The sequence below is a fragment of the Quercus robur genome, chromosome 6 (assembly GCF_932294415.1).
Source record: "Quercus robur chromosome 6, dhQueRobu3.1, whole genome shotgun sequence".
Lineage (NCBI taxonomy): Eukaryota > Viridiplantae > Streptophyta > Magnoliopsida > Fagales > Fagaceae > Quercus > Quercus robur.
Genome location: NC_065539.1, coordinates 38,247,899 through 38,262,718, shown reverse-complemented (window position 1 = coordinate 38,262,718; position 14,820 = coordinate 38,247,899). Strand labels below are relative to the sequence as shown.

Sequence of the window (14,820 nt, the reverse complement as noted above, 5' to 3'; positions counted from 1 at the left end):
TCTCATGGCGGGACCCATATGTGATGCCCACCCTTGATGTGAGAGGAAGGAGCACTGTTCGCAAACTATCTAAGAAATTTGCGTGGTTGGTGTGCCTGTAATTTCAACACTTCACCCTCATTTGTGAATAGATAGTTATTTGCCTTTATTAACGTACTCATTACATTATCTTTTTTTTATTTTTTATTTTTTATTTATACATTTGTCTACATATTTTATATGATAGTTTAAACTCTAATTTCTGCTACCATTAGATTATTCTAATTTTCTTTATAAACTACTGAAGGTTAACACTTATCAATTCACTAAGCCCAGCTGGCGGTGGCCAGTAGTATGAAAATTATAGTACGTTTGACTGGTTGGTATATAGTAATCACATGAATTGTTTTGTTTCCATCTTTCTTCTAACCACTGGTGCAATATGTGTAGTAATTAATAAAGTCGCCATCCTAAGTGTGAATCGGAGAAACACCATTGTGCACTTTAATTGAATTTTTGGAAAGTTGGTAAAAACTGTGCATTATCATCGGACTCTAATCCCACGTGATAAAAAAATGATGATAATAATAGAAGTGGAAAATTCATAAAACCCTCAATGAGCTTGCAGCCCAACGACACATACACTTATATTGGAAATTACTGTTTCATGTTATCAATATATATTCCACAAATACAATAACTGCGATATCAAATAAGAAATTCACTTTTTTTCAAGTATGTCTATAGTTAACCCACAAAAATATATAATTTGTACCAACAGTGTACAAAGGGGTGTGAAACAATTAAAACCCTTCCCATATTATGTGTCATGTATAACGGGTTTGCTTCTCCACCGCACCCTAAAAAAAATCATCGATATATCATATAAACCTATGACCCTTCTGATAAATTCAACTATTTTTGTATTTTTCTTACATTTCCTGCTGTTAGGTCTTTGATGTGGACCACATACATATTACATGACCAATATATGGATTCTTTTCGTTTCTATGGGAATGATATATATGTTTAGCATAGAAAAAATCAAAGTAAGAAAATTGAGGAACTATGCATTAAGTGAAAAGATTCTAAGATTGCATGTTATGGGATATGGTTGCATGGAAAGCATAAGAGCAAAATTCGTTACATGTCACTAGCCTTCACCAGGAGTAACCTTGGTACATTGTCAAACATTTGAACTCTATATGGACCTCCAGAAATTAATAATTGAATAAACAAGAAGAGATGATATCGATTTTGAACTGCTTCTATGATAGGGTATATTTTAAGTGCTGAATAACGAAGGATCTGACGTAATAGGCTCTAGTATTCGTTATAAAAGGCCAAGAAGTTTTGTTGTTTTGAACCATCCAAAGACGAAAGATGACTACTACCAAATACTTCCTAGTTTTGTTCCTTGGAGTGGTGCTTCTAAGCACTGCCTCACTTGCTGACCACCATGAGTCTCCCAAACATGAGCACAAACCTCCTAAGGGAGAAAAGCCACCCCCAAAACACAAGCCACCAACCTCACTGAATAAGGAAGAGAAGCCATTGCCAGAACACAAACCACCAACCCCAAGTAAGGGAGAGAAGCCACCACCACATGATCATCACCCTGGACGCCTTCTATTAGAGTCTACTTCCATTGACGGCAAACCTCCTCCAAAGGGAGAAAAGCCACCACCAAAACACAAGCCACCAACCCCACACGACAAGGAAGAGAAACCACTCCCAGAACACAAGCCACCAAAGGGTAAAGGAGAGAAGCCACCACCAGAGCACAAGCCACCCCACAAACCCCCAACTGCCAACTAAATGCATTGCTAAATCTTTAGAAATAAGAGCTACTGCTTATGTTAGCTATCTTCTCAGTCATTGTATTGAGCTATGTTCATGTTATGTACTCTACTCATTGTAGTTTTTGTTGTAATTTGATCTGTTTCTTATGAGTATTGACATGCAGTTATGCTTCCTGGTACTTCTATTTCAGTAAGTTGCATCGCTTCCTATATATAGATATGGAAGAACACAAGGTCACGTCTGCATTATTCTCGTGAAGTTTCTAACTTTTTTTTAATATTGACATGTTTTCACATATCTCAATTGAGACCCTTGATATATCAGATACAAGGAAATTAAGATCATTATTCTCATCAGAAAAAAGAAAAAAAGAAAAAAAGAAGAAGATAATTTAAGGGCATTGGACTTGATATAATTATATTAAAATGGATTATTTGGTGGCACGTGACCAAAACCAAAAATTCATTACAGTATAATGCCATGTGCTAGTGGTGTCACTAAAAATAATTGAATTTTGAACTTGAGACCTCACTGTTTCATGAAATTTTAAGAATCACTAGACTAATCTCTTGTGATTGGATTATGTACTTATTAAGCGAAAGAGGAACTTGCAAATTTGTTGCTAACACTACGTAGCACAATGTCCCTAACAGGTTGTTTTTAAGTATTATTATTGTGGTGGCTCAGCCTAATGGAATTAAGGTTTTGGGCTGAGGTCCCCAATTTACTTGTATTGTAGGTCAGAAATATCCAACAATGGGAGGCCCCAAAGGAATAAGTAATAGTAATAATGCAATACTACAACACAACAATCTTACAACATTTGCGCTAGCAGGCTTTTAATTTTTTTTTTTTTTTTTTGGTGAAAGGGAAAATATATTAAAAACTAACCGAAAACAAAAATCAGTCTATTACAAGATGTTGCTGCTTTATCAAGAGCCAACAAATTCACCACCACAGCCGGTGGGATAAAACAAAAAACATACATAGCAAAAAACTTAGCACCTAGTTTGCCTAGTGTATCAACACATTGATTAGCCTCTCTGAACACATGCTCAATCTGAGTCCTAGGAAAGGTCCTCAATCAGTTCCTGCAGCCAAATTGAAGTGGATCCAAAGCAAGGTTAGCAGCAGAGTTTCTCAACAAATGCACAATAGCTAAAGCATCTAATTCAACAATAAGGTTCTCAATTCCTAAAGAGGCAAAATTCAATCTATCATGAAGTGTTCAAAGCTCCACAACACAGCTAGTAGTGAACCCCACACCCCTCGCAAAAACCCCCTAACCATTCTCCCTCACAGTTACGAAGATGGCCGCCACATCCAACTTTGCCAGGATTTCCCATTGCCGACCCATCAGTGTTAAGGGTAATCCACCCTACGGGAGGCCTTTTCCAAGCCATTTGAATGACAGCTTTACTGGGGTTTGATTTACTACCTAGACCAATAGAAAAAATTTTTGCCCCTTTCTTCACACAAGTACCAATCAGGTTTGGCTCCACCACACCTAATCTAAAAATAAAAGCATTTCTTTGCAGCCATAAATGCCAAATTCCCATAGGAAAAAGAACCTCCCAAGGTATTCCCAAGTGATTGGAGGAAAAAGAATTAACAGCATTGACTTTAAGTCAATCAAGAAGAGGTAAAGAAAAGGAATTGAGAAGAGGATGGGGAACACAAGCTTTTTCCAAAATAACTTGGCATATTTACAATCACGTAGCACATGGATGATGGATTCAGAACACTCCATAAATAACGGGCAGTAACTGTCAAGAGTGAAACCTCTTGAACCTAAGACTTCAAATGTGGTAATGCTATTATGGCTGACCAGCCAAAAGAAGAAGATAATTCTAGGATTCGACTTGATTTTTCAGACCCAAGAGATTGGAGAAGAACAAAGGTTCATGGGATTTAACCCTTTAGCCATAACATATGCAGCTTTAAGAGAGAAGGAGCCGTTATTAGAAAAAGCCCAAGTTGAGGAATCTTGAATTATTCGTAAAAGGAGTGGCAGAAATGGCTTGAATGATGATATCTGGAAGTTGCAACGAAAGGATAGCCATCCCATTTTCTTTGACATCCCAAACAGAGTGAGCTTCCTCTTGGAGAGACAAAGGTCCTTAAACTAGATTCCTAATAGGCCCCAAAGGATGACAAAAGTCTTTCCAAAAATTTACAGAACATCCATTATAAATGGTCCATTTAAGGCCTTACATAAAAATTGGGTCTCCTTTCTTACATGCTACCCAAATAATTGAACCATTCTTTTTCTTGCCAACAAAAGAACCTGAAAGGTATTTCTTAATGAGAATTTTTGCCCATAGAGCTTCGGGGTTATTAGCAATTCTCTAGCAAAGTTTGGCAAGCAAAGCTTCATTTCTAGCTCTCATTTGGAAAATACCAAGGCCACCATACTGTTTGGGGAGAGTGAGTATTCCCGTTAACAAGATGCACCTTTCTCTTATCTTGGGTAAAGCTCGAAAGGAAATCTCTATTAAGCTTATTAGTAACAGAACAAGTCTTAATAGGGAGAGCATGGCATTGCATATAGTAATCTGGTATAGGGTGGATGCAGATTTAATGAGCACAAGTCTACCTGTAGGGGATAATACTTTGGCCCTCCACCCGGCCAATTTGGACTGGACTTTGTCAATAACAAAGTTGAAAGCGTTACAATTACAACCATTATAAAAAATAGGAAACCCAAGATATCTCCCAATCTCATATGTGGCTTGAATTACCAACTTGTTACAAATAGAAATTTTAGTTTGGGCATCCACATTAGGGGATAAAACAATACGAGACTTGCCTTTGCTGAGTTTCTGGCTAGAAATTCCACAAAAACTATCAAGGACCCCCCAAAATAGCCTCACTGTTTCTGGTATTTACCTTAGCAAATAAAAGTAAGTCATTTGCAAAGAAAACATGAGAGAACCCTGGGCCACCTGAGAAGCCTTAACAACAATCCATTCTCTACTTTCACAACTCTTGGTGATAAGAGAGCTCATGTATTTGATGCAAAGAAGAAAAATATAAGGAGATATAGGGTCTCCCTGTCTAATACCTCTTGAAGGAGAGAAAGCTTCTAGTTTACTACCATTAAACAAAAGGGAGGTAGAGGTTGTAGAAATGCAGCTAAGAATAAGCTCCGAGAAATTCTTAGGAAAACCAAAATGATCTAGGACCATCCTAATGAAACTCCACTCTAATCTATCATAAACTTTCTCAAGGTTGATTTTAATCACCATGAATCCTTCCCTCCCTTTTCTCCTTTTCAGAGAATGGATGAGTTCTTGAGCTATGACGACATTGTCAGAACTTCTTTTTCCTACCATAAAGGCTGATTGAAGTGGGGAAACAAGAGCAGGAATAAGGTGTCTAAGTATATGAACAAGAATTTTAGACAAAATCTTGTAGATAGAGTTACAAAGACTAATAGGCCTAAAATGGCTAATAGAGGTCAGGCCATCCTGCTTAGGAATGAGAGTCACCAAGGTTTGATTAGGATGGGGGGGATTTTCCTATCAAGAAAAATTTGCTTGATTTCATACCTAACAAAATCACCAACATTCCCCTAGAACCTTTTGAAGAAGCTAGCATGAATACCACTAGGCCTTAGAGCTTTGAAGGGTTTCATGGAAAACAAGGCATTAGAGATTTCCAAATCAAAGGGAGGGAGACTTAGGGTTTCAACATCCACCTGAGTTATTTGGTCACACCACCCCGAGTTAATTTGATTGGATATACTACTAGAAGCCATCTCAATTTGGTATAAGGACTTAAACCCATTCAAAAACAAACTTTTAACTTCCTCCATGTCGTGGGTTAAGATACCATATTCATTTTCAATACAAGCGATCTTGTTAAAACTTCTTCTAATCAGTGTAGTCAAATGGAAAAAGGAAGTTTTTCTCTCCCCATGCACAATCCAATTAGACCTTACCTTTATAGCCCATATATCCTCTTCCCATTGGAGAATTTGATTGAACTCATCTAAAAGTTGGGCTTGGAGCTTTAAAAGAAAACGATTAAGATGGTTAGCAATAGTTCTTTGGATGCCCAAAATTCGAGCAAGAGTAAGTCTCTTATTAGCAAAGACATTACCAAAAATTTTCTTATTCCAAACTTTAGCTTTAATAGTAAATTCATCAACTGCCACTGGAAGATTAAGATCCCTACCTTCCCAAGCTTCATTAACCACTTTGGGAAAATTATGGTGACTCATCCACATGGGTTGGAAGCAAAAAGGTCTATTAGAGCTTAAAGGAGGAGGATGAGATAGATTCAAAAGAAGAGGACAATGGTCAAAGTTTACCTAAGCTAAGTGAGTAACATTAGCCTTTGAGAAAAGAGATTTCCAACTAGGATTAGCCCAGCATCTATCCAACCTAAGTTGGATTAAGTCATCCAAGCCTCTCTTATTGGTCCAAGTATACTTTAGCCCAGAAAACCTCAAATCAAGCATACCACAAAAATTCATACAATCCACATACGGCCTAATTCTTCTTTAGCTAATAGGATTACCCCCAAACTTCTCATGTTCATTCATTGCTTCGTTAAAATCTCCCATTAAGGCCCATGGGAGGTTATGTAGGCCCACAAGAAGTTTCAAATTATCCCATAAAACAAGTCTCTCACAAAGTTTAGGACTAGCATAAATAGAACTAAGAATCCAAGAAAAAGAATGAGAGCTTACGCGAAGAAGGGCATGAATTTCCTGCTCGGTGGTGGATACCACTTCCACTTGAACCAGGTCAGACTGCCACAGTAGCCAAATGCCTCCAAAGAAGCCAATGGTATTAGAGCACACAGCTCCATCAAAATGAAGAGAAGCCATAATACTTTTAGCTCTATTTCCACTTAAGTGAGTTTTCCGTAATAACCATGATAATAGGGTGATGCTAATTCACAAGGTCCAAAATAGTCTCTTTGAAGAAGGGCTTATATGCACCTCTGCAATTCCAAATAAGAATATTCATTATAGCAAAAGGATTGTTGGTGGAATCAAAACAAATAGGGGAAGATCTATCCCCTATATCCCTCAAGCTCCATGCTTGCCTCAACAGGGACTTCATCCTTATCATCTCTGAAAACAGAGTTACCGAGTGTTTCCAAACTCCCAGGTTCCCCTCTGTGCACTTGACCAAAATTGTATGCATGATCCTGGGAGCAGAGAACTAGAGGAGCTTCACCCAATGAATATTTCCCATCGTTGCACACTCCACTAGTCTCCCAAACAATATCTTTCTCTCTATGATCATGGGTTCGATCAGGTCCATTTCCAGCTCACACAGAGAGAGTTCTAAAAGGGGCGGATTTGAATGCCTCACGAACAGCCTAAAGTTGTTCAGAGGAATGGGAGCGAGGGCTGGACAATCTATGACGAACTGTCACCATGGATTCGAAGTCAAGATCCATGCCTCGTCTGTTATCAAAAGGAAACCCAGTTGCCTGCTTTCCTCTGTTAAAGGAAAGATGTTCAACCAAGCCTTCATCAGATCCTTCTCGAACCACCCCATGATGTGAGTGGGGTCCCTACGAATCATTTTTATTGTGTCTTCCCCTATGGGGATGAGCTTGTTCTGATAAAAAATTGTCTAGTGCTCCTAAGGAGGGTTCATGGTTAGCTATGGAGGTGGTGTGAGGGGTGCGTAGGGCTTGGGTACTCTAAGAGGATGAAGGGTTTGGATAAGCAATATTATGATTAGATCCAGCTGAAAAATTGAAAGCTCTAAAGGGTAGGTTTGAAATTGTCTAGGAAGGATCACCAAACAATTGGGCAAGGATGCCTCTAGATTTGGCATTTCTTCTCTTGGGACTCGAACTTTTCCCGTTGCCATTCTTTCTAGGGCTAGCTTTTTTATACTTATCAATAGGGTTTGTGACTAGTTTGGGTGTGGGGCCCAAGATTTTTCTTTTCCCTTCTCTACGGCAAGGTTGGGCATCAAATGCAAGCTCACCAACTTTTTCTTTAGATGTGACATCTCCATTAGAGCTTTTCTCCAAAGGCAAACTAAGGGTCCCTTGATGTGCCTTTCCTTTCCTTCTACTCACCACCATCCACTCCCCATACGTCTTGTCTTTAGAAGTAGAGCTAAGGATAACTTCTGATGATTCTAGGGAAGGAGAAGCATTATCAAACATGACTTTATGAGAGTCCTAGGTAGGTTGTTCTCTAATCAGATAAGCACAAGACTCCTTACAGTGACCAATACATCCACAACCAAATCAAAGAGAGTTCAGACCTTCATATTGCATCATCTGGACCATTTTACCAATTTGAATAGTATTAATCAAGGGTTTATCAAGGTTCACTTGAACACATAGTCTAGCGAAACGACCCCTAACATTGGAAGCTGTATGAGAATCAATATGTAAAATAGGACCTATTGCTTGGCCAATCTTCAAGAGGGCACTCAGCTCATAAAATTCGATGGGGAATCTCTAGAAGCCTTATCCAAACTGCCACCGATGAGAGAAAGGTAGTTGAGACTTTGAATTCCAGTTCCCATTGACGAATAGTAAGAAACTATTGGCCAATGAACCAAGGCCCACCCATCAAAACTTTGTCTAAATCTTGTGGACAGTCAAACTTGATCAAGAAATAATCGTGGCCTAGATCAATGCAGTCTAGCTTACCAGAAGGATTCCATAAGCTGCAAATCCTAGAAGATAAAAATGAAAAACCAACATTTCTACCATAAGTTTTTACAATAATAGCAGACAACCATGGGGCTCTCATCCTTGCTTTATCTTCCCTAGAGAACAAAACAGATGCCCATCCTTCGTGAGCTGGCTCTTCATCAATATCAGACTCCTCTTCCTCTTGCATGATACCTTGAAGCCCAAAGGCCTGTTTAAATGCTCCAGGAATCGCTCCCATGAGCTTTTCCTTAGAGTTTCCCAGAAAAGGGCCGACATTGAGTGCTTCCCCAGCTGGGGTGTTAGACGTATCATGGTGATCTTTGAGTTTCTTCGTACTTCTGGCTAACATGTCTTCTTCCTCTCGAGAGCATTCCATTAAGCTAATAACAACCTACTCTTTTTACCATAACAGTAATGTGAACACAACTATCTTTTGATTCGAAGGTGTCAACAAATCTAATTGGTCCAGCAGGGTTTTAAGTTAATATCGACACACCAGGCTAATAATGGTAATAATAATAATAATAATAAAATATTATTATTAATAATATTCATACCAATTGCTTCTACTTCTAACCTATATTCCTATATTCCTATAGCTACTAGTTGGATATGTTCATGTTAATTAATGCACTTAAGTAGTGTCCATATTCCATGCCTGTCTTTACCTATAAACATATACAAGCAGCAGAAGTAGAACATCCTCCATCCAAACTGTTAAACTGCTAACAAGTCTAGCAAGTATAGACATGCACTTTATTCTTGTTATGTAGAAATTTCATTGGAACCTATGATATGATATGTTGGTTTGGGCTTTCTTATGTCGAAGTTTTTGTGTGACCTTTTCTTTAAACTATATAAATACTAGTACAATAAATTCATCTAGAAAAAAAGGATTAAAAAAAAATAGAGAAAAGAAATGTTGATTGGTGCCTTCATAGAATATAATATGATTCACTTCATAGCTAGATTTGAGACTTGCCAACAATAAAAACAAAAATAAACAAAGTGCAATTCAAAATTTTAAATGTGGTATCATGTATGTCATTGGTCAAAGTATCAATTTTGTTAAAGATATCAATTTTTTCACCCAAAAAAAAAAAAAAAAAAATCACTCTCTCACCTATTTACCTCCCATTTGTATAATCCATCATGTACAAAAAAGAAAAGGTAAGTAGTATATAAAATTTTAAAATAAAATCTCCGATGCCTGTATAATTCAATATACATGTATTGGTTTGATATCCTTCATATTTTCATTATGCAAAATTGGTCTCAGACTTGGACCTTGTCATCTTCATTTTACGATGTGTTCCTTGAGTTCATCTCTTCTCTATATTAAACATGCGGCTTGACTGACAAATCAAAATTACTTCACCTTATGAAGTAGTTTTATAAATCACATCTCTAAATCCTGGATTGAGCTTAAAGATCCATGTGTTCTTATCATAGATTGGACTTTTATGATCATGTCCTCTCTCTACATATTTTAGACTTTATAAATCTATGACGCACATTTTTTTTGAGCTTTAGAAGCTATAACTCTACATTTTGGGTTTTAGAATGTACATTACATCTACACTAGTTTGGACATTGGAATAAAAAGGTCACTCGAGCCAACAACTTTTACAAGCTATACAAGGACAACAAATTACTTGAAGCCTAGTCTAGAATTAAGTCAGACATAGCCAGTTTATTGATGATCCTTTTTAATTTTTTTTTTATTATATATAATTCAATAGCAATAATGGGGGAGGAGAGATTTTTTAATTCCTGAATGCTTCGATTGGAAACACTAAGGTCTAAGTGACATTAACTAGTTGAACTACAAGATTCTAGACACTTATTGATAGCTTGGGGATAACAAAAAGTGCAAAAAGCCTTTAGTTAAACAAGGAAGAGCATGTCGATTAACATTATGCAAGAAAATTTCATAAACAAATTTAACACCCATGGCAAATTAAGCTAACACCACTACTTGTGTCAATACTTAGTGTCATATCTTTTGTTCACAGCTAATCCCAAACTAGGAGAACCAAGGAAGGTTGTGATAGGTTGACAGCCAACATAAACGTTAGTGACTCTATTGTGAACGAATCCATTACAAATACTTGTTAGGACTCATATTTTTCAACATTTAAATCATGCAAAATAGTTTTCAAGTTCCACTACCAAACATGTCATTAATCTCCTGAAATATAGGGTGTCAAATCTACTTGATAAGCTTCCTAGGGAAGGGAACCCAATCCCAACATAATAGGGATTAGACTAGGGTATTTGTGTTAAAGATTTGTTTAATATTATCACGTATTACTATTTGGTTTGTTTAATTTTGAATTTTTGTGTGTGTTATTAAATGTCAGTCTTTGCATAGTTTTATATTTTAGGTTTTGTTTGGTTACAAACGAGGGAAGAGAAGAGATAAGAAATGAATAATAGAAAGGAAATGAGAAAGAAAATAAAAGAAATCAAATCTGTCATGTATGTTTGGAAATAGGAAGAGAAGGAGAAAAGAAAAGAGAAAAATGCATTTTTCTTTCTTTTGTTTGATTTGCAATAAGAAAGGAAATCAAAAGAAAATATATGTTTTTTCACTCTTATGCCCATATAAATGTGAAAATTGTATAAAGGTTATGGGCAAATATGTAAATTTATGTTATATTATGTTATTTATGTGGGCTAATTTTTTTTTTTTTTGGAACCATTGTATCCCTTCAAATCTACCCAAATTGGGTGGATTGCAAATCTGTGAGCTCAAGGGAAATGGTTTCTGCCTTTTTTTTTCTTCCATGGTAACCAAACTGAGGAAAAGACTACATTTCCTATCATTTCTCTTTTCTTCCTTTCTTCTCCACCTATAAGAAAAGGATAGGTGGGGGTCTCGAGAGGCTTATAGAGAAGAAGTAGGGTAATGCCCCTACGAAGCTAGGGCAACCATGATTTGACCTTGCCACATTTCGATGCCATCCCTACCGGAGCTTTCAAGAGTTATTTTTCCCCTGTTTTTTTTTTTTTTTTCAATAGATGTGAGTTGCAGCACAAAGAACGAAGAAGATTAGGGGGAGGGAATAAGGGGAAAATGAGAAAAAATAAATAGGTTCAATTGTTTATAGTTCCCTCCTATTAATGTTTAAGGACATTTTGATCATTTTAAAATGATTCATAATAGTCAATTCATTAATTAAACTAATAAATAACTTTTTTGTTTGGTTTAATTACTATTTTAGTTTCTAACATTTGCAATATATTTTGAAGTGGTCCCTTACATTAAATGCATTAGTTTAGTCCTAAACTTTTTGATATTTTGTCAAATAGTTTCTGTTTGTTTTTAGACCCCTTAACACAACTGAATTAACCTAGTAAATTAGCCAAGTGATTACTTAATCCAAATTTCAGATCTAGGTTAACACAATTATATAATCATATCAATGTAAAGTACAGAATATAAATAACACAAAGATATGATAACCCAGGAAACCACACCGGTAAAAACCTGGGAAGGATTTAATCTAGCTATCCTCAAGGTAAACCTAAATCCACCATGAAAGAATCGAAGTTTTACAATTGCAACTTAGACCACTAACATCCTATTGCTACCCACCAGTAGAAACTTACTGACACGACCACGTGCAAGCTCCGAGACCACAGACTCCTTTTTTCTTGGATTCTTCAGCAAGTACAAGCACACCAGCTTGTGTTTCTTTAAGCTCTTTAATGTAGCAACTGAATCGATCACTAAGTTCTTGACATAGTCTTGAATCTTGGAAACCCAAAGTATGTGTGAAGGCAACCACCTCTTGATCTCATAAAAGATTCACACACACAGCATAAGGAACTTGTAAAACGTGGCTAGGGTTTTCACTTTTATACTTAAGACAAAACATAAAACCCTACACATCAAATGAGCCTAGGCTGAGTTGGAAAATTCTGCAGAAAAACATTATGCCTGAGTTTCGATCGATCAAGTCTAATTCTCGATCGATCAAGCCAGACAAAATTGCACAATAAATTCTGCAGTAACTCAATTCCAACTTTACATAAAACGCATACACTTTGAGCAAGCCTAAACAAGGCTAAAACCTGTTTTGACCATGGTTTACCAACAATACAAATTACAGTTCTAATATATTAGTTCCTAATTCTTAGAACTTAACAGTTTCCGTTGTAAGTGTTAGGTGGAAAAAGCTATTGGCACCAAATTATTATATTTTATACAATTGCAACAAAATTATTATTTAAATCTCACCGTTTTGCCACATCTATTTTTTTATAACCATCACTTAATGGTATGAACTATTTTGATATAACACTAAACGATTAAATACAAAACTAACACGTTTAAATGTCATGGATCATTTTAAAGACAAATGATAATTAAATTTTTTTTTTCTCCTCATTAGATTATTTACCTATAAAAAAAAAATAAAAATAAAAAAGAATGGACTAAGTTAGACTACATACTTGGTTGTAGCCAATGGCTATATCTCCCACTAAAAAATTAAACATGGCTACGTTTTTTGAAAAATCCAACTATTAGATTGCATTTTTTTATATGATTTTAACATACATGTCAAATTTCATATTAATCAAATATTATTTATTATTCAAACCATAACTTATTTTCTATACATAATTTTTTATTATAATAAATTGAAATTTAAACATTTGATTGATGACATAACAATTGATTTTTGATCTTTTGAAAATTTTGCAAGTATGAAGAATATAAGAAGAAAAATATAATCTAATAGTAGATTTGTCAAAAATTCACATCTAATAAAAAAATGCCAAATTTTAAAACTCACTCTCTAAGTTTCACTATTTTTTCATTTTAGTCCTCTACGTTTGCAATTTTTCATTTAAGTTTTTTAAGTTTCAAAATACCCCAAATTTAGACTTTAGTTATCTTGTCATCTACTATTGCCGTTAAATCACCAAAACTACGCCATTTTACCCTTAATTTAAATTTTAAATTTTATTTTATTATTTTTTAAAAAAAAATTAAGAAAAGCATAGAAAATTACAAGAAAAAAAAATTCTTTGTCCCCAAGAAAAAATTTACTGATCAACATTTCCAAAAAAAAAAATAAATAAACAAAACATAAAAATAAGAAACTCGAAAGCAATTAGTTGGGTCTGTGAATTGTTTGCTGCAACATGTTGTGGCAACTTGACCTTGATGCTTCTTCCAAACAGTATTCAACCAAACAGATTTCTATATCTTGGTTATCTCCTCTAAGGTTTCTAGGGCTGTAGATTGCAAAAATGAAAATATAATTAGGACAACTGTTACTATGGACAAGTCTAGCAAGTTTGGTCCTGGAGTATTTCGGGGCAAAAGACTATATCTATTGCGGCGATCTAATGGTTCATTACAATATATCTCATATATATGGGCAATTCAAAAAAGTGCCACAATATGTGACATATAGCGGCATTTTTTGAAACCGCCGCAAAAACTTGAATTTTTAGTAGTGATAATACAAGCTGCCATCGAATCAATTCCTTCCAACAATGATCAATGGATTAAAGTTCATATTTATTTATTTTTTTAAAATACGTTTGTTAGGAAATAAATAATGAAATAAAAAATAAATTTTAAATTTATGGCAAAACGACATAGTTTTGGTGATTTAATGGCAATAGACAACAGTGGATGGTATGGTAATAGAAGTCTAAATTGGGTTTGAAAATTAGAGGACTGAAACAAAAGAAAATAAACTTAAATGACTGAAATGAAAAGTAGTGAAACTTATAAGGTGAGTTTTAAATTTTGGCCTAAAAAAAATGAAAGGAGTTGTAGTTATTGAAATGACTATTGTGTGGACGAGGATCCCTAATCCCATTTAAATGGACTGCCAAGATTATTTCTGAGGATGCATCTCGAACCTCGGGGACGAGCATTAGTTAACCATGAGACAAGCACCAACTGACCTTAGGGATGAGCAGTAACCATGAGAAGCGCATGAAGTTAAAATATCACTGAGGGAAGAAAGTAGACTCAGCATGGGTTACGAGGGGGATGAAAGGAGAAGGGTGTAGAAGTTATCCCCTCCGCATTAAATGCAAGACAACTACTCCTCTGGTCACATTAATGAGGAAATGACCATGAATGATGGTGGCACTTGCTTGCTCACTCCCAAGTGCAGGAGATCGTAGCAATATAATTCTCGGAGTATCGAGGTTGAACCACAAGGAGCAGGATAAATTCAAAAACAACGTAATTAAATAACAATTTGGGTAAAGATGAAAAATACTTTTTCTTGGTGATTGTTAACAAGAATAATAATAAAAATTGATTTAAATCTGAAAGTTCAAAAACGTGTACAAAAACACTTTTGAACGTTTAGACCCCCAAAAACCAATTTAATCAACACACGCAATATGTTAAAC

The 14,820-nt window shown here is 35.7% G+C and overlaps 1 long non-coding RNA gene across 2 annotated transcripts in view; it reads right to left on the bottom strand.

The window, feature by feature from the left end:
* Window positions 1-14,820, bottom strand: part of LOC126688670 (uncharacterized) — a 123,456-nt gene that overhangs the window by 41,778 nt on the left and 66,858 nt on the right. The window contains exon 2 of one of the 2 annotated variants that reach the window (XR_007644331.1): window positions 1,487-1,508. This is a non-coding gene — a long non-coding RNA (uncharacterized LOC126688670). Of the gene's footprint in view, window positions 1-1,486; window positions 1,509-1,663; window positions 1,804-14,820 lie in introns of those variants that run through there. The other variant, XR_007644330.1, reaches the window with a different exon arrangement.